This window comes from Centrocercus urophasianus, unplaced genomic scaffold (genome assembly GCF_019232065.1).
Source record: "Centrocercus urophasianus isolate 14NV4802_14NV808 unplaced genomic scaffold, USGS_Curo_1.0 seq_19, whole genome shotgun sequence".
Classification (NCBI taxonomy): Eukaryota; Metazoa; Chordata; class Aves; order Galliformes; family Phasianidae; genus Centrocercus; species Centrocercus urophasianus.
Window position 1 is genome coordinate 6,188,952 of NW_024884744.1, and position 27,223 is coordinate 6,216,174.

General features: G+C 44.2%; 1 protein-coding gene across 4 annotated transcripts in view; it reads left to right on the forward strand.

Moving 5' to 3' along the window:
* LOC122161396 (calcium-activated potassium channel subunit beta-2) overlaps nt 1-27,223 on the forward strand; it is a 114,600-nt gene that overhangs the window by 23,206 nt on the left and 64,171 nt on the right. The window contains exon 1 of one of the 4 annotated variants that reach the window (XM_042820820.1): nt 13,536-13,806. The exons of the other annotated variants lie outside the window; for them this stretch is intronic. The gene's annotated coding sequence lies outside the window, so the exon portion shown is untranslated. Of the gene's footprint in view, nt 1-13,535; nt 13,807-27,223 lie in introns of those variants that run through there. 4 annotated transcript variants of the gene reach the window in all.

A 27,223-nucleotide genomic window follows, 5' to 3' on the forward strand; every position in this document is an offset into this window, starting at 1 on the left:
TTCTGCAGTTATTTTCCAAGCATGTAGTCAGAACCTAGCACTGATCTAGTGCTTTTCTGTCCTGTGATGAGAAGTGTGGTAGAAGTGGAATGTGTTACTGTTATTGCCGTCCTTTGATATGTATTCCCTAGGGGAGCTGATATTTGAAGGGTTCTCTGTCTACAGTGAGGACTGTTGTCAGCCAGGGCAGCCAGGATGTAGGAGTGGAGGCTTGCAGGTACTTCCTGCCGTGCACTAAGGAGAGAAATCTTTTGTTTGTGGAGAACAGCTCTGCAGAGCTGGAAGGAGCCGTTCCTGTAGCACCAGGAGAAGAGTTGATACAAGGTCAGAGCTTTTAGAAAGGGCAAAAGAGAAAATAAACCAGGCGTGCATGCGCCGGTGTGTATTTGCATGCATGTGCATATGCAAGCAAGTCTGTGAATGTAATTAACACCTAGCTTCTGGAGAACAAAGTACACTGTAGCAGAATACATGCATTCTTACCTTTGTGTGAATGCAACTGCATTAACCTTAAAAAAGGAAAGAGGAGGGATTTAAAATACTGCAATAAAGCTATGCTGAGTTGTGAGTCCCTTGCAAAATTCTTGTGCAAAATCAAACTCATTTTTAGTTAAATAAACCATAAACTCTTGCATCACACCAATGATTACCTTTCATTACTGATAAATGGCCAAATGTATGATCTTTGTTTCTAAGCTGCCAAAGATACTTGCTCAGCCTGAGATGCTGTCTGCCAAGCTTCAGGACTGAGGCAGATTGTTATGCTTGAAGCTTTGTACACACACGAAAAAAAATAAAGAAGGGTTTGTTGCTGGCAAGTTGGCACAGTCTTAACCACTGTTGATTAGCAGGAGACTCTGGGAAGCACATCAGGCTTGGAGTAGGTGGGGAAAATGGCAAATTCAGCTAACAGGTACTGAAGTGTTGCCATAAATGGAGTATATTAAAAGGAGAAGTGAGCAGAGGAAGCCCTTCAAAGGTGGGACAGCTTGTGGAAGGTAAAACATGCTGGTAAGACCATAAGAAACCAGGTTGCAAAGCGATTAATGAACTAGAGTTGAATTTTTGTTCTTGGGACCAGAAATCAATTGCATCCCAGCAGGAACACTGGAGATCTGAGGGCAGAAATCAAGCCACCACTGAAAAAAATCTGTACTCAGTGCCCACACTTTCTAACCGCCCTCTCAAGCACCTTCCAGCAAACACTGATAATTCAAAATTCCCAGCCAGGCTGCTTAACTCGGTTTTAGGTGGGGAAGGCAAGCAGAGGAGGAAAAAAGGAAGAGACGTGGAAGAAGAGAAACAGCAGCACACAGAGCTCCAAGAAAATGTTTGGAAGTACACCAAGCGGGATCCTGGACGTGAGGACAGCTCAGCTCACAGCCCCAGGAATTCCCTGAAGCCCTGAGAATGTCCACAATGCAAACCTGCTGGCCTTGCTGAGATGTGACATCGCAGCACAACTGTTTCCTGTCCCTGCTATGCTGGGTGCTGCTAAGCTGAGAGTGGATGGTGCTATAAGCTAATTCTCAGAAACAAATGGAGGAGCTTTCAAGCACCAGAAATACCCAACAATTAGCTCAGCAGTGGCTAAAATAAAAGAAGGATCATGCATGGAAGAATATTTGGCATATTTCCAGGTCTTAGCAAATATGAAACCCCATCAGTCTGAAGAAGCATTAGGAGTTTATGATGTGGAAATAACTGGCTGGTGTGTGACGCATTTCTAGCTTACGGTGAGCAATCTATTAGAAGAAAATGTTTTAGACGTTCTGGGGCTGGAGTCAACCTCACTGCTGCAGGCCAAATGCCATGAACATGAGGCCAGTGTTTCAGAAACAGAACAGCCTACCATGTGCAAAGAGGGAAGAGATCAGGAAATATTAGACATAATTACTCCTCAGCTATTTAGTACTCAGATGAGGTGATGGGAAAAGTCTTCTGTAATAGCTGAGTTCAGGCAGCTGATATATGCTGTGGTGTCATCTTTGCTGGCTTCCTCTCATTCTGAGGCATCTACCAGATGGACAGAAACCTTTTACAATTTGACCATTTGACTTGAAGCAAGCTCTCACAAAGAGAATCTGCCAAAACAGCAAAAGAGAGTGAACTGTTTTCATTGCATCTACTTTTAACAGCAACAAAAAAGGCAGCTCAGTCACGTCCAGCAGCCAAGGTCAGCATGACCTTGGGTTTGAGCAGCACCCCCTGCCCACTCCAGTGGAGTAGGGTAATTCTGGACTGCTGGGGATCTCAAAGCACTCCACAGACTTGGCTTTACAAATATCTTCAGCAACAGAAAAATATTTGCTATACAAATAAGCAAACTGAAACAGTAGAAAAAAAGTTTTGCTCAGTAAGTCAACAGAATGATCGGTGACTGCAGAAACAGTGACTGCCAATTCCTACAGTCTCCTTGAGGCCAAGCCAAGCAAAAGTGTCAGTGTCCACATTCACATATATTACACAGTGACAAAAGATGGCAATGAATCCTCCATCACCAGAGTAATCCCAAGTGGTGTTCCCAATATCCGTGAATGCTTAGTGATCAATTTCTGAAGTGTTTTCTATCTCTAGAGCATCTCTTTCTTGGAAGAAAGCCTACAGTAGGGTCAGGAGAACAGGTTCCTTCCTTCCATAACCTAGGGGTGCAGGATCACCCCAAGACTGCAGACCCAGTGTTGCACCTGAGCTCTTGGATCTCATGTAGAAAGTGCTTGAAAATATAAGCCCAAAATTATTCACGCTGGAAAATGGGCCTGGGTCTTTTTTTCCAACTTTTAAGTACCCAGTTTCTGTCTTCTGTCTTTTTAATTCTTCTATCTGCTATTTTTGTGAAAAGGCAAGATTTATGCCCTCTCTTTGACACAGTTTTTTCAGTTCCTCTGCAAAAGAGAAGCTGCACTGTCACTGACAAAGGACCATAGAAGCAATTCTGTGATGCTCTCTGTGCTGGAGAAGCGCTGGTAGGTGTCACCCAGCACCTAAGGAAGGGATACTTGACACAAGCTCTTCACCTCTCAGAAACTGTATTTTCTGCAGTGATCACAAAACTAGGCTTATTTTCCCATCTTTAACCTACCACACACAGAAGCTTCCCAAATTCAAGTGCTTTCTCTCCTGAAGTGCCAGTACTTCTCAAGCGCTGATAGTACCTGGACTCTAACTTACCCACTTTTATTTCCATTTCAGACAACACTGTCTGGATACTGCACAGTACACTGCATGGCCTTGTTAAAAGAAAGCATACAGACACTTCCAGGAACAGTCAGTCCCCTTTCCTTCCTGACTTAATCATGACAGCAATTTGATGGACTCTGTGAGTACCTTTATGCCATGAAGACAGGACCTGCTGGGGCATGAGTTGAAAACACGCTTGCTTGGATAAGAACAAGTATTTGAGGGGCATCCTTGTTTCTTCAGTCACTCTTAAGAAAGTGTGTCAAGAGGTACTTCTATGAGTACATGGCATCTCAACCATGCTGTTGCTCAGCTCGCCTTCCTTACATGAGCTAAGGAGGCATCTACTTTGTGCCAGCAGAAGGAGAACTTTTCACTGTGCTCCATAAGGCTTCTGTTACTCTGCTGTAGCCCTGCTGCCCTTTGGGATGCATCGCCGTGACATGGAGCTAAGACCTTTACCAGCAGACATGAGCAAGCTTGGTTGAAGTGCAAAGCCCCGAGATGTGCAGAGCATCAGCGCTGCCCTGAGTGTGCTTTGCATCCTTGTGCCATGGTGCTGTGATCAGCAGGAGGCTACAACCACACAAGCCATAGCCATGCAGGGTTGGGTGCACAGGAGGCTGTGCCTACATACCCTGAGAGCAGTGGCCTGCAAGCAGCACTGCAGCAGAGCAGCAGCCATCTGCAGCAGTGTGTGTATCTTCTGCAGGTGCCACAGCTCCATGATGCTGCCTGGTTCAGGGCTGCTCCCAAACCAGAGCAGCAGAAGCAGCAGCAGCTGGAGGTCACTTAGCAAAAGCCCAAGGAACAAGGAGGGGGAAGGACTACCACTGCTCCACCTTCTGCTGTTGCTGTTTGCCTGGGAGTTGAAGCTCAGACCAGTTCTATTTTCAGGATTTAGATAAAAATTCTGGACACAGGTCATGAATCTTTCAGCTGCAAGGAAGCCTGACTCCTTTTTATCCTGTGGGGCAGGAGCAGGAGTGCAGCCAAGCTGCCTGGCTGGAGTACCCTGAATCGAGCAAGCCTCGGGGACAGAAAGATGCTGACACTCACAAACATGCACACTGGGGATATTCTCACATGGACTCGCAGAGCTGGCCTTCAGTTGGTAATTTTGCACCAGACTGGCACAAAGTTTCTCCTCTGAGCCCTCCTTCAAGTCCTCCTCAGCTCCTGCCCTGCAGGGTTTCACACAATTGCTGCGAATCAGAAGCCCTCATGGCAGGATGAGAAAAGCAGCAGACTGGGAGGGGGTTCTGCGTCACTGAGCCCAGTCACAAGTCACCATGTCACAAGATCTCTTTCAACCAGCAGTGAAGCTGTCTTGAAGCTAGTTTGTTTTTACCTCCACTTCTTTTTCAAAAGGACCAATCTGGTGCCTGATTCTTCTGATGGCTGGAAACCTCAGAATTTCCATCTCCTAAGTATATCCATGACCCATTTATACCTATTTGTTCCTGTGCCAAAGCTGGCCTTGAGTTTAAATCTCTCTCCTCGTTCTCCAGTGTTAACTTTACATTTATAGACAGCAGTCACATCACTCCATGCCAGACAAAGGCTGCGCCTGCTGCATTTCTCTGCAGCTGATCCTACTTCAGCACACCTTCTCTGAATGGGTTGTGCCCAGGACTGCCTGCTACTCCAGGTGGGGCCTCTTCAGCCCTGGTTCAGCGACGCTCAGTGCTGGATTTCACATCAGTAATGCATGACGTGATTCCCATGAGGAATATAAACTCCTGTGAGAATCATAAATGCCATCAACCTCTCACAGCAATCCTAAAAGGAGTCCAGGGGCAGCCACTGCATCCCAAACTTTCCCCAGTCCATTCTATATTTTCCCTGAGCCATCAGTGACTTTCAGCACAATTCCACTAATCTCTGATCCCTCCAGTTTGACCAAGCTTTTCACTATGTCAGGTACTGAAGTCCAGAGAGATTAGATAGAAGTCCAGAGAGATTAAATCTACTGCACTCTTTTATCAAGAAAATAAATTATCAAACAAAAGAATCAAATTCATGTGACCCAATATGCCTTTGCTAAAACAATGTTGCATTCCTTCCATCAAAAAGCAGTCAATTTCTTTCGTAAAGGTTTTTATAACATTGAGGTCAGACAAACAAGCTTTTAGTCATATTGATCATACATTCCTCTCATAATATGCAAAGCAGGTATTACACAGAATGGTAGTGGGATCCAAGCCCTGTCTGGAGATAGATTCCCTACATGTTGACTCCAGCAAAGACAAATCAAAAAAGCAGCTAACCTCTATTACCTACTTTGCTGGTGGCTTTCTTTTTTTAAACGTTTGGACTGTTCTACATTTGTTACTTCAAAAGCAGTTTACAGTCAGGCTTTTGCAGTGCCAAAGTACAGAATCAGGGTGTAGGAAACAGACAAAGTTCTAGAAAACCGATGTAAGACTTGTATTTCCACAAGACCAGTGGAAACAAAATACAATATACCTTCCCATGGCAATTAGGGAATCTGTTCCCTAAAACATATCAGAGAATTGAGAATATTACATGCGTTTTACTTGGGTTTGCTCCAAAGGCTTCTGGATGGTGCAGCTAACAGGCTGTTAGGTATCCACAGCCTTCTGGCTGGGGATCTAATTCTTAAGCAGCTCTATTTCCTTTGGCCGCTCCTGGAAAAGGACATAGATCTGTGGACCTGATAGGTGCCTGTGTGCTGACTTTATGTCAGCAAGTTATTCAAATCGTCATTTTCAGCACCCAGGGCAGGATGCAGGGGCACTCAGGCCATTTCAATCACTCATGAGGCAGACCTCCAAGCCGTGTCATACAGGAATGCAATATGGCATTTTACTACTTGTTTGTGCTACATGCAAACAGTAAAGTTGACGAGTTAATGAAAATTAAGAAAAATGAGGGCATTTCACTCGAGCTGCACTAGGATTGTTTCAAACAGCCTTGCATGGACAATTAATCTCCTGCTCCTATTACAAAAATGAAATGAATGGTCAGTGGCTGGAATTAGAGAAAGTAATGAAACTGAAGTATGGTTATTAACAAAGACAGACCCTGAAAGAATACCAGAGTCCAGCTGAAAGTTCAGGTAAATTTGAACCCAACTGCAGAGAAAAACCACACTTAATTTTAAATGTTTCACAAAACATTTTTATGAATCTAGAAAGGAAATTTTAGCAAATCTGATTTTGCTGGATAAAAAGAAGCTCTTGTCATAATTAATCCAATTTAGAAATCAGATGCCAGCAAAGGGGGAAATTTCCTTCTCGTTTATATTCCTGTCAGCCCACTGAAATCAGAAGGGCTTCAGGAAAGTTAAAGAATTCCTTCGTAAAACTCAGCAACGGAGCTGAGACATACATTTAGGTGGCTCTCTCATCGTGCTCAAGGGTCATTCGATGAATGAAATATCTCTGGAGCAAAATCCCACTTTGGGTTTTAAGTTTTTATGAGTAAAACATTTGTCCATCTAGAGTCGGGAACTAGAGCAGAGTAGAGAATATACCACATATATTTCATACCAAATATTTAGATGTAGAATCTTGTTCCTTTATTTCATTAAAGATGGCTATATTAAAATTAATGGCATGAAATATCGACAGAGTATCTCAAATTTTCATAAGGGCCAAGGAATGTTCCAATAGCTAAAATACCAAGGGGCCACTGAAATAAAGTGCACCAGTAATTGTGGGCAGTGTCTTTTTGTTCAGTGATTGCATGGCTCCTGACACAACAGTGCAGTGCCTGGCAGGAAATCCTGCAAGGACTGAGCTGTCCAGAACAATTAATACCTGTGGTTGATTTATTTGTGAGAGAGGAAAGAATAAGCACATCTTCAGTGCTGGGACTCAAAGCTGTGTTCCTCACCTTGGTGTGTGGGAAAAGCATCACCTACTCCAGTTCAGTAGCACCTATTGGCACCAGATCAATGATCCTCACATTATCCCAGGTTAGGCATGGCCACATTCTGTTTTCACATTGGTTTGCTGCTCCAAGGGTTATTAGAAATATAAGCATGAAAGCTAACTAAAGGAAATCCTATAAGATCTGGCTGCTCTCACTGCCAGTGAGCATTATTTGAGGGAGTAAAGACTTTCTGGGACTGTTTTTCAGATTGTTTCTATTGTCCCTCCACTAAGACGTAGGCATTGGCTATGGGCTAAGGCTGGGAGCCCTGCAATAGAAGCACAGGACTTGGGTCCTGTTGGACGAATCCATAGGCAATGTATATTTTAGGCATTTAGCCCCTCACAACAGTAGGGACGTGTTCCACAGCTTGCAGAGTGTCTTCTTTGCCTACCAAGGTTATTTGTAAGAGTCCCAAAATAGAGCAAGTACAGACACAAGAATTTAGAGAATCTCAAAACTTCCCAGAGCAGAGGAAAGGTCAGGTTACAGGTGAATTGATGGACAAGTTGTTCCTTTTACTTTGTTCTGTTTTTAATATCACCTAAGTAGAGAAACAATGAAACATTACCTCAATAGGCATAATGAGTGCAAAATAATTTCAAGCAGATGTAAACAAATAGTGTTAGGTAATTAAAAACTGAGATAACTCACTGGCTAAATTCCTCTGGAGTCCTGTTCACTGCAGCCTTTGATGATACATTAATATTTTATACGCAGGATTGAAAAACCTATCAGTGAGGATGAAAAGCACAGATTTCTTTTATCAATGGAAAAAGTGTGTTTATGCTAAAGGAGTACCCCTCTGGCCTGTGATAAAGGCAAAGCTTTATCATTCTATATTTTCTCTTAGAAAGCATCAGTTTGGTTCCCAACCTTTTTTTTTTTTTTGACCAAGTCCTTTATCCATAAGTTCGTCCCATGTCAGCAGTTGTGATGGCAGGGAATATGAGGCAGCTTTGTGCAGGTGCAGGTGCAGTAAATTTTTCACATATGGGAGATAAATTCATATACAGCCCATATATCTTTGGAGATGTACATTTCAAACTGAACACTGACCACAGTGGTATAAATCTCTAATGACTCTACTGCAGTAAGCACAGTGAAATCCCACTAGTCACTCCTGATTTATAGAGGACCACTGAGAATTTTGGACCCTCAGAGAATTTTTGATAACTACATATCCACATATGTTTTAGTTTTTAGCCAAAGCTCAAAAAGCACTTTGTAAAGCAGAGCAGTGCCATTATTTCAGCCTTATAGGTGGGGAAGCTGAGGCACAGCACTACAGAACAGCTCCTCCACAGTACAGCTCCCAGCTCCCAGTTCCCAGGGCATTTATTCCTCTGCCCCCGTACCACATCATTGCTTCAATGGAAATGGCCTCATTCAACAAAACAGTCACTTTCCCTCCTGCATTGCATCTTCTCTCCATGACTTGATTCTTAGTACCTGGAGTGCAGAGCTGAGCACACAGCACCAACTCATCAAAGGCACTAAAACAGAAATATTTCGCTGATGCAAAAGACCTTTCAAAAAGAGAGAGAATGAAAACAGAAGCATGAGCTTCATCAGAGAAGTGACTATTCCACCAAAGCAAAGCAGCAGTTGAATAAAGAATAAAAGCAAGAAGAGATTAAAGGAGATACTTGAGTCCCGAAGAAAGGAGAGCATTGCATAGCAAATGATTTGCAGGGGATGGAAAAAAAGGGTGAGGGATCAATTCTCAAGTAACATCTTGATGAAGTTGCTGGAGAAGTAAAATTGCTGTAGCAATAGGATAATGTGGATAGAGAAAGCCAGCACGAGGTGGTAAAGAAACAGCTAGATGCTATATACAAAATCAGAGAGCATCTAAGTGGCCTATTTGTTTTTTTCAGTGGAAGGTGAATAACACAACGAATTACCCATCACAAAGCATGGAAATTGCAGCAGAGATGATTGGGACACTGCTTCTGGAAATAGCTGAACAAAGAAGAGACCCCTCTGATCACGGCATTCCAGGAGAGGAGTAAATTGGGAGAACTGCACGCAGAGCTTAGGCCAACATGTGCTGTAAATGTTTGAGCAGTAATCCATTGCTTAACAAATGGGAAAGCAGCAGGCAGCAATTGCTGCTCAGCAGAACTGTTCAGAGCAGGAAAGTATCCCTGCCCAATGGCTGCATACAAAATCAGGCTCTGAGAGCACTGCTGCTGAGCCCCAAACAGAGCAGAGTAAAATCACCGGAGCATGAAATTCTGGAATTACTCTCCACGCACCTTGGAGACTGGCCCCAGCAACTGGGTGTGCTTCCTCAGATACATATTTTACTGCCCTTTAAGCAGTAAACATCCACTGGGCCCAGCAAGCAGCATTGTGCAAGCAGTCTGTTTTGTTGGATTCTGTTTTGTTGCTGCTCAAACTCACAGTCAATCTTCAGTGATTTACTGAGGAGGATTGGGCACACCAGAAATCATTTTATTTCATCATCTCTGCCCAAGGAATTCAATAGTTTACACTACCCGCCATTGTGAAAGATGCTGTTCGAGTGTGAATGTCCCCTCCGGGTAATCATAAAAGGATGCCTGACTTGTATCTGAGCAGAAAAAATAGCAAAGCCCCTGTTTGCACCAGCAGGAGAGGGGAAAAGGATTATTCCGATGTCTTTGCTGATAGCTGTCTCGGACATTTCCCATCTCTGCTGTTCCTCAGTACCATTGAGGCTATAGACATTATTACAACACATGGATGCTTTGATGTTTCTGAAAATTAGCTGTGCTTTATGGTATATTTGATTAGTGTAACATGCAACTGGCAAATATTAATCTGGAAGCACAGGAAGGCAGCAAGCTCTGGGAGACAGAAAGTAATGGAAGGGTTAAGCTGCCTTTATTTTTGCCAGCAAGTATACATTCTCTGTTCCCCATCCACCCCCGTAAAGTACAAAATGTAGCAGATGTTTGTGAACAGCTAGCCTGATCTATCAGCCTTTACATAAATGAAGGCTGAGTTACTGAAGGAGAAGGCAGAATAATGTTTACAAGAGAAGAGCAAGAAGATTTCCGACACCTGGGCAACTTAATGATGGCAGATGGCAAAAGCTGAAGGCAAGGAGAAGCAGCAACGTGCACCAGCAGCTGTCGAACAAACGGGGAGGAGGAAGGCCTCCTCCGAAACTACGTGGGAAGGATTTAATACCTGCAGTTGGGTGAGGGTGAGAGCGTCAATATGCAGAGAGAGGAGCCCTTGCTTTAACTCCTCAGATAACTACCATCAGAAGTACCCAATGGATTGTCAACTGAGGAGATTTTCACAGCAAGAAGCCATCTATTTGCATCAAATAGTGTCAGCCTGCAAGGCAGAGACTTCTGGGTCATTTAACAGTGCTCCAGATGTAGTCATTTTCTCTGAGGCAAGAGGCTCAAAAAGAGCAATGTGAGAAAGAGCCAGTCGGCATGGCAAGGGGACAATCAAGCAGCATGTGGAAGTGATTAACCACTCTGTGAAAGGTAACTCAGTTAATAGACAGAGCTGCAGGACACCTGGCTGTCTGTGGTGCTCAGCACAACAGAGACTGCAGGACTGGGGCCAAACACAGGGCTGCAATTCGCCATCAGGAAACAAACCATTTCTGGCTTTGCACTAGTGCTCTACATTATGACCAGTCACCCGGCAGCCTGGCTGTGTGTGCCCTCTAAAGCTGCAGCAGACACAGGTGTTGACAATTGTACCATAGGAAAGAGAATGGAGAGCAGCTAGAGCTGTAAATGAAGGCACTGACATCAACTGACTTTCTTAGTAATTCTTTCATCAAAAAGCCATGGGTGGGATTAAAATGTGTAGCCAAGATCAACATGGGGATTTTATCTTTCCCCATGCTGGACTCACCCTTTCTTCGGAATATCTGCCATCAGCAAAGCTCAGTTCTGACTTCAGGCTCCACGAAGCCCAAGAATATCTGGATGTGCATGACAGAACTTGGCCTCTTTTAAAGGATTATTCTGGCTAAAACTATCTTTACTCTCCAAAACTCCCTGAAAGGAGGTTATAGCAAGTTGGAGGTTAACCTCTTTTCCCAGGTAACTAGTGATAGGATGAGGGGTAATGGCCTTAAGTTGCGCTAGAGAAAGTTCAGCTGGATATTAGGAAAAATTTACTCTCTGAAAGAGTGGTGAGGTTTTGGCATAGGCTGCCCAGGGAGCGGTGGAGTCACCATCCCTGGAGGTGATTAAGAAACATGGAGACGTAGCGCTGAGGTACATGGTCAGTGGGCGGTACTGGTGATAGATGAACCATTGGACTAGATGATCTTAGAGGTCTTTTCCAATCTTAATGATTCTATGATTCATTTATGCTATAATTATACATTTTTAATGCACAGTGTTACCTGCTGTGCATGTCGCATCTGCAGCCTGCCAGTCTAAAGCTGTGCTGACCCAGCATGGAAGAGCCATCATCACTGCTCCAATGTCTTCAGCACGTGGCTCACACCAAGTGCCTATGGATTAACGAGTCTCCCTGCTGCTGTTTCAAATGCAGACATGTTTTGAAAAGCACGCAGCGAGTAGAAAGAGTGCTGTCTGATAGGTATGCAATTTCAAAACAAATTTGTAATGTTCCTAGAGAATTTATCACCACAGGAGAAGAAAAGATTATTGTATGTGTAACCTGCAGCTCTAATTATATTGTGTACTTCCCTTGCGCAATTAGAAATGTGTAACAGAGAGTTACACTTCCTAGTTACGTTTCTATCAAATTCTTGATATAATTGGGATGACTCATAATGAAATTATGCATTATTTGTTCCATTTGTTATATTGTTTGACTTAAAATCAGCATGCAAAATCCAAATCTCCTGAATTCTTCCTCTCCACCCCTCGTTGATTGTTTCCTACTCACATATTGGTCGAGTAGACAAAAGCATTTTTAAATTGTTGCAATTCCTTTGCAAGCTTTCCCAGAGAGGGTTTGCTGCAGACCATGGCCGTTGATATGCAGCTCCCTCTGACAGTTGCACCTGTTGTCAGAGTGACTTTAAATTATCACAAAGGGTCTCCTTTGGAATCACTGTAGCAGGGAAGTCCAGGGATTCTTTATTGACCATGTGAGGGGAGCTGAGAGCCATCCATTCTTTATGAGCCACCTTGCATTACACAGGTTAGAAACAGTGCAAATAGATGGCAATGATCCTGTGCTACAGCCTGCCAGTAAATGAAATTGTCTCCACTTTAGCACTGAAAGCTCTCAAAGGGTCACCAACAAAGTCAGAACCCCCAGGTCTGTGCAATCCCAGCAGGAATGTCTGATGCCTCTTGAACTGCTGCGCCATCCCACTCACAGACCAATGGCACAGTGAGCCCCACAGTGAGACAGGTGTGCATTGCTCAGGACAAGGAGAACTTTTCTTTCCTTCCCTTTTTCTTCTCCCTTAAGGGCAAGTTTAGCACTTAGGAAGATGCTGAATAGGCGGTAGAGGAAGATTTCTTTAAATGATCACAAAGCAGGAATTGTCACCGTGCACAGTACGTTTGTTTTAATCTTAGGGACATGAACTGAATGGTACCAAAAATTCAGGCAGGTGCTGCTGGGAAGCAGAGTGCCAAATGCCTCAGGCTGCCTCCAGCCTCTGGCCACTGCTGCTGGAGGTGCAGCTGCACCGGTGGCTTTTCCTTTTGTCCACTAGGGACCACACTGGGACCAGCAACTCCGGACTGACGGCAGATGTTATCCAACGAGTTTTGATTTGTCCTCACCAGGCTGGTTATGAAGTAGCAGCCAAGGAGCAAAGAGTTCAGCAGGGCAGTAATATTTCTGACCTGGGATCTAGGGATGCACGCAGATGTACTGAAGACAGCAGTGTGGTAGCATCCTGTTACAACCCCTCTTCCACACACCACAAATAACACATTGTTTGTGTTTCTTCCGTTCATCACTATCCTGCATCATGTCAACTTGCAAATTTAGGTTGCAAGACCCTCTCTGCAAACGGGATTTTACCTTTTGGGAAGCGCAGCCTGCTTTTGTCCCATGTAATTCCAGCCATTGGCACAGTCCCTCCAACCTCTTTCTCCCCTCCTGCCTCACCTGCCCCACGGAGCTCCAAGAGCTCTCAGCTCCCCACCTCCCAGCTCAGCCCCACTAAGGTGCTGCTGCCCTCATTTTGCTGCTCGCATCGGTTTCAGGAGCTCCAGTCCTTTCCTTCCCTTCCCCGGAGCGGCTTTCCTCTTAGTTTCCAAACAATGTGTGAAGCCCAGTTCTGCAGGCACAGGAGCCTCAGTGAGTTTAAGGATGACTGAAGCTATTTCCTCTCCCGGGGAGGTTTAAAAGCCGCGGGGGGATGCGTGGGGTGAGAGCGATCGCTGCGTTTCCAGCAGCCGCCCTCTCCCAGCACTGAATCGCGGCAGGAGCAGCGTGCCCAGCCTGGGTGAACAAACCCTCCCGAAAGCAATGCCTTAAAGAGCTGCAAGCAGCCTTAAGTGCGCCGGAGATAACTAATTTCAAGCATGGCTGTCTAGTGTGCCTGTCATTCCCATTGTCCTTCCAAACTATCTCAGACATTTTGAGCGGGGAGCACCCAGCTATGAGTTAGTAGGGGTTGTGACACCGATGGTCCAAAGGGGTTGGAGCACCGGGAGGGGACGATGACAGCGCTTAACAACTGGTGGCACTTTGGAGGATACGGCTGGAGCTCTGTTTATTAACAATTAGGCTTCGCCTCGGAGGAAGATGTGACAGCTGTCGGAGGTAGGATTTGCATGCGAGACAAAGGGAGCTGTTGCTGCTGGGTGCTCCGGGTTGTGCAGCCAGGTGGGGGCCGGGAGGGCCGGGCTGCGGGGAGCGCTGCCGCCAGCGCTGGGGTTTCTGGCAGAAATGTCTCGGGGACAAAGCGGCTCCGGAGTCGTTCCCGCTGCGTGTGCGCTCCCGTGAGCGGAATGCATAGAGGTCATGCGGGAAACACTTCGCCCCTCACCTACCGAGCTGCTTCTGGGGTGGAGAGGGGAGGGTGCCCTAAAATGAAAGGGGAAGGGGAAAGCGACAGACCTGTCAGCTGGAGGAGACTGCTGTTAACATGGAAAATGTGTCTGGTGTGCTACTGCTGTCATTTGGAAAGGGGAAAATGAAAAGGGGCTGGATTTTCCGGTGGAGGAACTCCTTGGGCTATAACTTACTGCAAAAAAAGAAACCACAAAATATAGCGTGTCCAACCATTTTGCGTAATCAAAGCTTCCTCTGCACTGTTGACATTGTTTTGCTGGATGAGAACTGTAGTTTCAGACAGAAGGAGGGAGGGCTCCCTGCTGTGCTTCTGCCAATCCCTGCCACCCCCCTTCCACAAACAGCAGTGTGGGGAGAGAGGTGTTCAGTGCTCTGCTGGGTACCCAAAGGGCTGCAGCCAGGGCTGGGACTGGAGAAATGCTCAGCAGTGTTACAGGAACAGCCTCTGGACAAGGTTGGTTTCATCTCAACCAAAGTCCTGGAGGAGATATGCAAAGTTGGGAGCCTCGTGGACTTTTTAGCAATGTGCCCGTTTGGCTTTGCTAGACCAAAAAATGTCCAAACCCCAGAGTCAGGTCTGTACAGCAGAACAGGTCTGTGTGTGGCCCTCCTCAGTGCTGGGCTGCAAGTTTATGTATTTGCATTTGTGTGCATCACCAGGATAAGTAGCAGGAACTTAATGAACAAAAACCTTATATAGGTGCACATGCAGCATCAGTATTATTTGGGGTGTGTGATGTGAGTGTGACTTTCCCTGGGCTGATGAATTGTTTCTGCTTGCGCATTAAAGTTTCAAATTCCCAAACAACAGAGAGACTTCAGAGTGAGAGGTATTTAGCAACAATAAAATGCTCTGCTTGCAGAAATGCTTCTCACAGGAGCTATTAAAAATGCACTCAAAGGAGCTGCGAGTCATGTCTTGCAGCAAGGGATACAGTACTGCTCACTCTGCTAAGTATAAAAATGAAGGCTGTGATATCATTTTAAACCTACTTCAGTGCGGGTGTCTACAGGCATACTTTACAATGCTGTTGTTAAATGCTCATAACTTAGAGAATTCTGGTAGATTGAGTGTTTTCATTACAGCTTCATTAAAAAAAAAAGATTTCCAGTGTAGTAGGGACTCACAGAGGAATCTGAATTTACTCATCCTAACAAAAGTTCCGTTTAAGGAGAATTTCAATGATTATAGCAAGCAAACTTCACGTGGGTCATGGTGTCAGTCATTTGAAAACGATATACTGATGACAATTTAACAACAAAAGTGCCACATGCCTACAGTCACAGCAAATACAGCTTGTGCCAAAGGGAAGCAATATTGGCTTGGAAACAGCGAGAATTCCCCCTAAGAAACACAACTTACAAATACTCAGCATCTGAGCAATAACTTTTCAGTCAAGCACATTGCTTTGCATTGCAGACTGGGGAAAAAATCATTTCAACCCATGCTATCTACACTACTATGTAGGACAAAATGATAATAGGGGAGAATTTCTCTCAAGAAAATGTTCCCAGGAGTTTGCAATATGGCTTAAAGAGATGTTATGCAGAGATATTAAACCTGTGTCAGAAATGAGCAAGCAGAAATCAAGCACCCATCTTTTCTTCTCCATCTGCCTTTTATCCAGAGGCTTTGGCAATTTTACTTTTTTTTACTTTCCATCCTGCAGGGCCTTGGGCAATCCCCAGCCTCACTGCACCATGGGCAGTTGTTCTAGACTGTGGGACAGTGTACCAGTGAACATGTAGCTGGTGGTGCTTAGGGAACAAGGCTGCACGTAGAGTTCAAGAAAAGGGAAAATGTGCAAAGCAAACTTTTGTTGCAGGAGTAGGTTCATATTTCAGGTGTTTTCGGCTGTAAATAAGACATATTGCAAATCCCATGACTGAAAACTAAATCTGCTTTCAGAACTATTCCAGACGAATTTGCCACTTACAAAAATGCCTGCCAGTAGCAAATATCCATTTGCCTGAGAGCCTGTCAGAAGCGACTCCAAATCTCTTCGTGCTCCCTATGCTCCACCAATGCGCAGCAGATAATGAAGTAACCCGCATCAGATTGATTCACTGTGCTGAGAAACAATTTCGCTGCTTTCTTCAAAAGCTGAATGAGAACTTTATGCTTTGAATCTCACTTGTCCTTCTGCTTTATGAATCGCCTGTGGGGCTCATGCAATTTTCTAATTTATTTATTTGATATTATTTGGGAATTTCATCAGTGAGTAACACTTGGCTGGCAGATCTTTTGGGAACGGCAAATGCTTGCAAATTCATACTGTGTTGCCCATTTTAGTCAGGTGGTGTTCCTCGGGTGGATGATTTGTGTAACTAACCAAGTGAATAGCAGATTTTACAAGCAAGCGAACAATTTCATCTTGGATTCCCATCACTATCTGAGCAGTCAGGTTTCAAGTTCCTGTCTTGCGAGGAGTCATAGGAGCAACACATAAGTGCTGAAGGGCTCCCACCAGGCAGATATGAGAGCCGGGTTAACAGCTTCCAGATTCATATGAATATTCATGGCAAATGTTTGAATTCTCGCAGCTTTGCTAAAAGGAACAGTCAGCATCATCCAGTGCGCACGGCATGGGCCACTCTCTCGCAGCGCTTGCGGAGCGTGAACATTATGAGACAGAGTCTGGCACAGCATGGACAAGTGAACGTGCCCTGACGATGCGTAGCGATGAAGCTGCTGGGCGGAGGTCGCTGCCCCCAGGTTCGCGATCGCAGCGAGCGCGGGCGAGGGCGGGACCCGGAGCTGTCCCCCCTGCGGGTGCTGACTGCGGGGACAGGGGTGACGTGGCTCGGTGTTGTCATGCAGGTCGCTGACGGCATGCCAGGGAGATGTGGAGGAGCTGCGAAGCAGCAGACAGAAAGGAAACTAACATCTGGTGTATGGCTGAAAAGCAGGGAAAAGCAGTTGGGCGAAGAGTTTCAGTCAAGTGGTTTTTCTCAGACAGAAAAAAAAGCAGCTGTCAAAACATCAAGCTCTTTTGACTCAGAAACAAATGAGGAGGAGAAGGTTATAGAACAGAGATGTGTTAGCCTTTTGAACTGATTTTGTACTCTTGTAAAATAGGAAACCTCAGGTCTCTTATTGAGTGTTTGTATAGTTCAACTACTTCCCCACTGTATGTAGAACAAGCCAGGTGCCTACTGAATGGTTGGGACTGCTGTGCCAGCACTGAGCTGACCAGCAGTGTGATGCCCTATTTTGTTGGCTCTTTCCACCCTTTCAGTGATTTTGAACCTCAATGATCCTAATATCCTTATTTGTTCTAAAAGTAGAAACAAGCCTGAACAGCACACAGCAAACAAGCCATGCACCAACAGTCACTGTGGGCAGTACCTGTGCAGTTATGTTGTCAGGGCACACACACAGTGCCAGATTAGTGCTGCTTGGGGAGAGTAATAGAACTAGAAGAACTAGGGAAGCCAAAAACAAAGAAAACAAAGAGGATCTTTGCTACAAAAAAATTGATTTCATGTCTGGGGTGAAATCTCAACTTAAAACTCCCCTTGGATAGTGCTAAAACTCTTTCTATATCTCTTTCTTCAAATACTGCTTTTGCTTTCTTAGTATAAAGCTGACCTATTGGCCACGGTTAGCCCATATCTGTGCTTGTTCCAGGCAGGATAATTTTCTGTAGACCATTTATAAAACAGTAGTTCATTTTTAAAGAGAAAACAGATAAATGCCACCTTGTTCTGCCCTCATTGCTGGGTACCATGTTTGCATCATCTGTTCCCATGGCAAGTTCTGCAGGGACACCCAGCAACAATCCTGGAGCTGTAGCACCTTCTGCCAAGATCTCGGAAAGGGTAGAGGCAGCAACATGGCTGTTAGTGAACAGAAGTTCCCCACTGTTTATCATCCATTTCTGCAGCTCTGCAGGAGTAACTTGTCAGCTCTGAGGCACTCAATAGTCTTTCAAACTACTGCAGTAAACACACAAGTTCTTTAGGTAACCATTTGCATCACAGCTTGGCCAAAACCTCACTAAAACCTTCAGTCTTGCCTTCTGGCCCCTTGGCACTGGGCTGCCCGCAAACTCCCCAAGAAACTGAGAGATACAAAAGCAACAGAGAAGGTATCCTTCAGGAGAAAGGAGGAAAACAGCTGGAGATGTTAGATGACCTTAAAACACTAATGAGGGTTATGACTAGATCCCCAGGCAGTGGATGCGATGAGCATGTGACAGCTAGGACCAGCCCCAGCCACCCCCAAGTACCTGGTCATTTTGTTGTTCAGGAACATTCAGTGTTCCTTTTGCTAGCACGCCACTGAGTTGCCCTAAATCAAGCACCACAAGTATTTTGAAGACCAGAGGAGACAAAAGACTATTTGTCCCATTTCCCCACTTCCCTGTCTGGATCAGAGATCAGAGTGAAACTGAAGTTTATGTGTAAGCCCAACATGGTCCACCTCCCAATGTCACTGTCCCAGCAGGAGCCCCTGCATGGCACAGCCTTTAGACTTTAGCCCCTCCAAGGCCCAGTACCAGAGGAGGGCTGGGATAACATCGCTGCCTTAAAGAAGTGTTGCAGAAAACATTCAGTATATTTGGCTGTACTTGCAGACAGCCTATTTTCCACCTCAGCAGAGTGGTACTCCTTTCTGACAGCCATTAGTTATTTGCAAATTTAGATGGGCCCTATAAACGTCAGGCTCCTGAGAGAATAAATAATATTTCAGAGCAATAACTTGAAATAAGTCAAACTCAGAATGGTGAGAAGTCTACTAGTATGGTCCCTCTGGGACACACTCCCTACCACTTCTAATTAATATCTGGTACTTAAAGCATCACAGTCTGGTTAAATCAAAGTCAGAGGAAACAAAGGAACATAAAATCCATTGGAGACCTATGCCTGTTTCCATCCATGGGAGCAGGCACACTCTTCAGAGCTGCTGCCAGACAGACTGGCGCTGACCTCAGAAGCCATGGGTTTGGGAGCACAGCCCCAGAGACTCAGTAGCCAGGCTGCCCTTGTATTACTCCCTGTTCTCCTGCTGCCTCCCCCTTCCATCCCTCTACTCCTCCTGGCAAACAAAATCAGGTCACAAATGATCCAGGAAAATATGCTTTGGTTTTGGGATGCCAGCTGGGACTCAGCAAGCATCAGAGCTGGTGCAATAAAAGCAGGAGGAAAGCAGAGTCAGGAGTGAGATGTGGGGAGCAGCATCAGCACAGTACATTTTCTAGCTAAACACCCCCAAACTCCTACGCCCTAAGGACTCAATGAGCCTGCTGCAGAAACAGGCTTCAGATAACCACATCTTGACCATAGCAACATATTGCAGAGCCTAAGAGTTATGAAAGAACTGAAGAGCAAAAAGACCCGAGAATTTGCCTGCATTCTTTGATTGCTGAGGCCCTTCTATCTATTGACAAGTAGTTTTTGAGCTCATATGTTGAATTCCAGAGCTACTGTTGTGGTGATAGGGCAAGAATCAATGGCTGTGAAAAACAGCCCTTGTGGAGCCGATGTAAGGATGTCTGTTGTAATTTGGCCAAGTTTACTGATCCAGGAAATGCACATTTCAGGTAGAGAGCCTGAGTGGAAAACATCAATGCAACTAGGCCATCTTTCAAACCCTCCAACAAAGCACATATACTTCAAGGAGCACTAATCCAGGCAGGGAACAAAGGAAGTTCATTTGGAACCATAGCATTTTATTAACCAGAGGATCTTGTGGAAGATGAGTGTCCTGTCTTTTGAAAACCCATTTTAATGAAGCACTGGCACATAGCATAAACTTCTGAAAACTTCTCTGTCTTCATTTACTTCCATATAAGACGCTGATCTCACTGACAACTCTGTTCTTTGAAAGCTCTTCTGCTCTCCTATTAATTGCATGAAACGTGCATTTTCCCACCTTGCAAAGATCATCACAGGATTTTCTGGTTGTAAAGTCCAAGAAGTCCGCAGCAAAATCTTTTTTTAGTAGAGCTTAATTAAGACAATCCAACAATTTGTATGCAGCTGATATGGAGGGATTTTGTCACAGGTAAACGAGTTTTGAAAAAAAAGCTTTTATCTCTTCTTGCTTGCTGTTTTAGTCATATTTTAAGTGGATTAGTACAATCTTTCCTCAGCCAAACTCCACAGCCAGTCTATTCCTTCATTGTTCTAATCTTTCAAAAAGAAAAAGACTGAAAGCAATTAATTAAAAATCTCTTCAGAGATGCATATGTGAGAGCACTTATTCAAGAACTCATAAAATAACTCCACATTTAAGACAATTTATCTGGTGCATTAAGCATGAACAAGATGTCTTTGTTAGGTGCACCTGCCCTTAGACGGTTCCCCAAATGAATATGCTTGTCATGTAAAGATGTCTGCAGTGACTCAGCTCAGTTGGAGAGGATCCCCTTTCAAACTTGGTTTGAGCTTCTAGGCAGGTTCTTTTTCATTTCTCCTGTGTGATGAAGAGTTTGATAGATTTCGAGCAAGGAGTCTTTTCCTGCTGGGACCGGGCTGTCAAAAGCCATCACAGAACTTGTAAGATACTGTTGCTACTCCACAAGTCATAATTCACCTCCACAATCATCAGAGTTGAAAGAAAACTCCCAGCAATTGACAACAGGAGCTTTTTTTTAGCAGTGTTACTCCACCAGGCTGCAACATCATCATCTGCACACACATGGACACCCACATGGGAAACAGTACTACCATATGCAGTGAAGTCCACTGGCCTGAGTGAGCTTGAATAAGTAAACATCAGTTTGTTTACACTAAAACCCTGCAGTAGTGTATTCAGAAACTCTTAAGGTCAATTAAAAAAGACATTCACATTTTGTAACATTTCTTCATTTCTTATGAACCAGATAAAAACGAAATTTCTTGAATTTAGGGTGAGGGAGAAGGTCTGGCTTGATCTCCAGGCTGTTCCCTTCCTTAATAGAAATCCAGCATATCTGTGCTGAGCGCTGTGCCTTCCCTTCTTTTCTGGAGTCAGTGCAGTAGACATGGTTTAGTGAGCACGGTGATGATGGATCAACAGTTGGATGAGATGATCTTAGCGGTCTTCTCCAACCTTAATTATTTTGATTCTATCCTGCAAAGTACGCTTTCCAGGAATCTTAAATATGCTGTGGAGGTTCACAAAAGTGCTTAGCCTGTTCTTTGAGCAGCAAATGTTGAACAACAAATGGATTTCTGTACCCTCTTTCTCAATGATTTCATCAATATCCTCTTCAGTCTTCATTAAACTGTTCACTGTTTGTCTACTCTTTCTACTCCCTGTTCTGCTTGCCTGTACTTAAAAAGCCTCCCATATCATAGCCTGCTGGTCAATAGCCAGATATCCAGATGGTACTTATATACCACGTTGAAAGGTGCCTTAGAAATAGCAGGGAGAGGGGAAAAAAAACCAAAAAACATTGGAAGACTTCAGATGCTCTTTTAGATAAATAGCAGTGGTAGAGCTTATTAAATGTTTCTTCCTTTAGGGAAGCTCTGGAAGCAGCAACAGTTCAGTTCCATGTGAAAATGCACCTCTTGCTGTTAGATTTTAGCTTCCCCAGACAGTTCATAAGCCTGCCCAATTTCTTTGGAAGAAGCCATGCTTTCATCAGGGTTTGAAGGTTTCTGTCAGCACCCATCATTGTTCTGCCCTAACACCACTCCTCTATCAGCCAGTTCTGTGCAGACAAGTTGTTTCTGTAAGAAGGATCAAACGTTGCTCACCTTAATTGTGTGAGAATCCCTCTGGCAATAATCAGGCTAATTGCCTCAGTGAAGCCAGCTGGATTCGGCTTAAAATCAACCACCAAAATTATGTGCACATGCTCCTTTACAACCCAAGACCTGGTCATTGAACATTATTTACATCTCACTCAGAAATACTTCTTTTTTTCTCTCCTTTTAGCCAAGGAGAAAGCTAGATAGTGTTTGGCTTTCAGGTACACCCCAAATGAAAACTAAAGCTTCTCTAAGTGGTCCCAGTTCACTGCCTCCACCGGTGCACAAATCTCCACATATCTCTAATCATTTTCACTATCAGCCTCTGCACTCTTTTTACATCTATTAGAGAATTTATGAGATAGGATGACTAGAAATAAAAAAGGATTCTGAGGGGAGAGCATGCAATTGATTTATGTTAATGGCATTATAATAATATTTTCTGTGGTTTCTTTCTTTTTCATTTCGTACACAGCTAAAATGTTGATTACCTTTCTATTCCTCTCCTGCTTGCCAAACAGCTATGCCCACTTGGGCTCCAAGAATTTGGTTAAAACATAATTAATTTAAACCCCCCCAACATATGAGAAGTTGAGATAACTCTTTCCAACCAATCTTACTAGCATTCATCAGTGAGTTTCACCAACTGTCATGCTGCTCATACATTTTTCTATGTGAAGCTCCTCTGCCGTCAGCAGCTTTGACATATTTAACAACTATTAATGCTAAAAAACCCATCAACCCTGTAATTTCTATTGGGCTATACCAGAAGCCTTAGAAGTCCCCCAGATGTGCATGAATAAATATCACAGTCACCTGTGACAGTATCCTTAATGATTTTTGCATTTCTTCACACTGATAACTTTCGTCTCTTGTGCATATGTCAGAAATATAAAAATGCTAAGATGCACTGGGAGTTTATAAATGCAATCACAGAATAAATGCTATTGCAGAATCGCACCTTCGTAACACATTCTGCCTTGAGAACTGTATTAGGTGTGAAACTGCTTTATCCTGGAGGGATCAGAATATGGAAGTGTCCTTCAGAGATGTCAGCAAAAGATCCTGATGGAGGGCTGATGATGGCACTTGATAACCCAATAGAAGGCATTATTCAGCACAGTGCCAGGGATAACCAGAAACCTATTCTACTACTGTTTGACAACTAAAAATGAACAAACAGTCTTGGACAAAAAAAATCAGCCTGATTCTTGTCTTAAAGTTGAGAAAATCAAATGCGAACACTTCATCAGAGGTCTGACAAAGCCACTTGTCCTTCTTCTATTCATTACAGTGTGGCTGTGCACTGCCTTACGCCGGCTGGTCAGAGATGGAAATACAGTATCACAAATTTGGGATCTGCCAAAAGCTGAAAACACCAGCAATAACAACACTTTTCTTTAAAGAGTCCTGTCAAAATTAAAGAATAGCTTTTCAAAAGCCCTTGGCATGACGAGTTCCTCCAGACTTCCCTAGAAAATGGACAACAAGGCCATTTGTCTTCCATTTTCAGTGTGCCCCTATGAAACAACTCACAGCCATCATATCTTTCCTACAGGTTAGAAACAGTTTGCAATAGCATCACCTAACACTGAAAGTCTCTCTCTATATGTATATTTTTTTGTGATGAAGCACAGGATTACTGTTACTGCTTCAAGCTGAGGCACAGGAGCGAGTCTCTGCTATGGGATTTGGATGAGTACCCATGTGTTTGGTTTGTGAGACAGCACACCGAACGTATGGCAATTTTTGTGCACCTTCATGCATGATGCAAAACACAAAGTAGTTATCAGACTGATTATACCTAATTGGCATATTTATTATTAATGTGTCTGACGTGGAGGCTGCTGAAAGATTCAGGCTGTGCCAGGTGGTAGACAAACACATGGCCATAAAGATAAATTAAATGTGTTAAAGGAGGCACACAAACACAATGCTTGTATAAGGCATTGGATACCATTGGGATTCCCCACAGTGGGAGGAAACAGCCCACTGTTGCCACCCACGTGAGCACACAGGTTGCTTTGGGGATCACCGAGGGGAACTGCTGGGAAACAAACCCTGCAGGGCTGAGCCTGTGAGCATTTCAGCAGCGCTGACATCTCTGATACAGCCAGAGCCATCCCTGATGCACCCAGAGCTTGGTGTCCTCGCCCCCAGCCTCTCTCTGCCCTTTTTCCTACTCCCTGAAACAAGATTGCAGTAGTTGGACAGCCCTGGGTATAGCTTGTAAAAAATAAATGAAAACCCAAGTGGATGCGCATTTGCTATATAAATTTTGCACCTGAATGTAAGTTTCTTTGCAATGTCTCAGAGGGGCACAGTGTGGAGCAGGGCAGTAATTAGCTGTCTGTGTTCGACATGCCATTGGCATCATTCTGCTGGCTGCTCTGTGCTCCCCAAAAGCACAATACTGACTGTGCAGAACCAGCAGTACGCCACATGTGAATCCACACAGGCTCTGAACAAAATATAGCATGCAGGTACCAAAGCAACAACCTCTGGCCACTTCACATGGGGCCCTTGCTCTGGCAGGCTATTGGTCATCCTGTAGCTGCCGGTCACGCAGTGCTACCTATAACCCAGGAGAGTGCTGAGCAAGGAGCCTGCTTTGCATTTCTCAGGAAGGATGAGGAAGGATCCCAGCTTTCCTTTCCTGAAGAACCTCATTCATATTTCTGAACTGTTTAGTGTGGGCAGCAGAGAGTGATGAAAGATTGGGATAGCAGCAGCTGCAAATGCAGTGCCACAGTACGAGTACAGAAGGCTCATTTTGTAGCTCTCTGAGGCTGCACAACAGCTGAGATCCTGGGCGTGCGGGAGCAGAACAGTCCTGGGCTGGGGAAGAGGAAGATGGAGGGGCAGACAGAGACTGTAATCTCTTCCCATTCTTTGTGTATGGCCATTTTTTGGATGGAAAAGGCTGTATTTGCAGCATCTCTATAACTGGGCCATCCACTCTCCCCTCAGAGAGCTCATAGCCAGCCATTAAATTGCATTGTATTATATCATAAATCCAGAAAAGTGACATTTTTCATTCATGAGGATTCATAGTAACCACGAAAACAAGCCTTCCCCCTCTAAAGCGGTATTCGCCATTCAGATTCTCAGATACAAATCGCGCAGAACAGCATTTTTTCCATTCCTTCTCACACATAATACCACATGTGATATTTCTGGCTTTCACCTGAACATAACTAGGGAACATTGTTTATCCAAAGAGAGTTCCCTTGCATCCCTAACTCATCTTTTTCACCTATAGTATTTTATACTGAGACATGAGAAAACGGTAACAAATTATACATGGCAGCATCTCCCAGCTCGAGATTTCAGACGTGCCTTGCTCCATACTATCTTTCTTTGCTAAATCTGGATGAATAGGACAAAACATATGTTGTAAAGACATCATTTTATATCATAAATTAAGCCTGATTTCTTCATTCAGATTCTGGTAATGCTGTGGAATTACTTCACCTTCTGCTAACTCCTGACTGCCTTTACTATCCATCCACACAATTTAAAAATCGAATAAGCAGGCTGTTATGTGTGAAAAGCAGCTTTTACCTCAAGAAAATGAAACATAAAAACAAATGCTGAAACCAATAAACTTCAGAAAATGCAGAGCTGCAGCTGTCATGCTTATCGTCGGGAGTGGCAGCATCACAGCTAAAAATCAAAATCCTCAAATTCAATCAAGGCTCCATGATTGCACGGTGCCGGCACTTACTGTACAAGCCCACAGCAAGAGCTGATTCCTACCCAGCCACAGGCTGGTGTTTTGACTGCAAAGATGGGGGAAAATGCTATTTTCTTATTTTAAAGCAGATGAGCAAAGCCACAGAAAAATTACGTGCATTGTCCAAAAACACGGAGAAAGGCTAAATCAAAGTCAGCAGTTTCCCAGATCCCAGCATGCTGGTTAATTCCCATATTTTCTACCCTCATAATTTTTAAGGGTACTGCTATTTTTGTCTTATCCCCTCATCTAAGAGCTGCCACCTCTGCCTGGGGACAACCTGGTCAGAAACCAAGCAATCTTTCATTGATAAATGCAGGATCATCTATGCCAGCGATGGTCTTATCATGACGGAGACTGAGCCCTGAAGCATAGATTCTTATTGCTGCTCCAAAATCTCATTTATTAACGTTAAATGCCATTACACAAAGCTCTTGCATTACCCACACAAATGTCCACTGAGGAGCCACACTCCCACGCTGAGATGGCCACTTACCTATTTAATTAGCACAGTCTTTTGTGACAGCCTAGGGGATCACACCAGCCAATAGACCTGGCTGTTAATGGGAGCATGCAGGTTGCAAAGGAGGAGGGGAGCACAGAGCACCTTTAGCAGGCTCCAGTGTTTACAAGGAAGGTTTCCAGAGGAAGGTAAATAGCGCTGAAGTGCTGCCAGGATTGTTTCCCTGTGTTTCAGAACAGTTTTCCTTTCAGTGTTGCTGTGCCAAGTTTCAAATCTGCCTTGTGCCAAACTTCATACGTAGAAACAAATTTGCAGAAAATTCATTTCAAAGTCGGACTTAGGCTACCAAGAGGAAATGTCAAAGGAGAAATGAGCGTGTCCAAGCATTTGTGCTACAGCTGCTGCTTCTGTGATCACTTAAACAGGGAAGAGAATCAATAAAGCCAGATTTGCTTCTATCCTCTCACAACTAAACTCTCCATTTTGTATAAATAGATACCTAACATACCCACAATTCAAGCCCGAAAAGCAAAGACGAGCATTCATGGTAGGAGGAAAGGAAAACTTCATTGTGTTCCTACAGAAACAAAGCTTCTTCTCAAGGCTCATTTTCCCACTGCCAGAAAATCACATAGTGCTCAAGGTGGGATCAGCAGCATCAGGCAGCTGAAGGAGATACAGCAAAATAAGTATATGGGAAAATAACATTTGAAAATGCATATGTGTGAAGTAGTTATCAGACCAGCAGGATCTGAAACTGTCTCATTAGGTGAGAACAGGGGAAGCATACTGCTCTCTCAGAACTGCCCCATCTAAGGGAAGGCAAGCTTGGCTCCCAGCCACACTACCCAGATTTCAGACAGCACAACTCTTCCTAAACCTCCTCCTTTCCAGCCCCAACACAAGACTAAGCTGTGTGCCATTCACACAGGCAGAGCTCATTTGGAGGCAGCCCAGTTTTCCAGATTTGCACAGCATTCATGGACATTGAGCCTTTTTATAAACAGGTAATGAACTTAGGTCAGCTGGGGGTAAGCCAGGATCCTTCCTCCTGCACAGCAGGGCTCTCATTGCAACTAACTCATGCATAGCCTGAAAGCAGCCTGGGCAGGAGGGACACACACAAGACCACAAAGTTGCTTTTTCTTACTTTACAAAGCGAATCAATAAATCAGTATTCTCACAGATATTCTAAGAACAACATGGAAGGAAAATGATATTTTTAATAACCTTTTCTTTTTTTAAAATATTTATTATTTTTAATGTAGCTAGGGACCCAT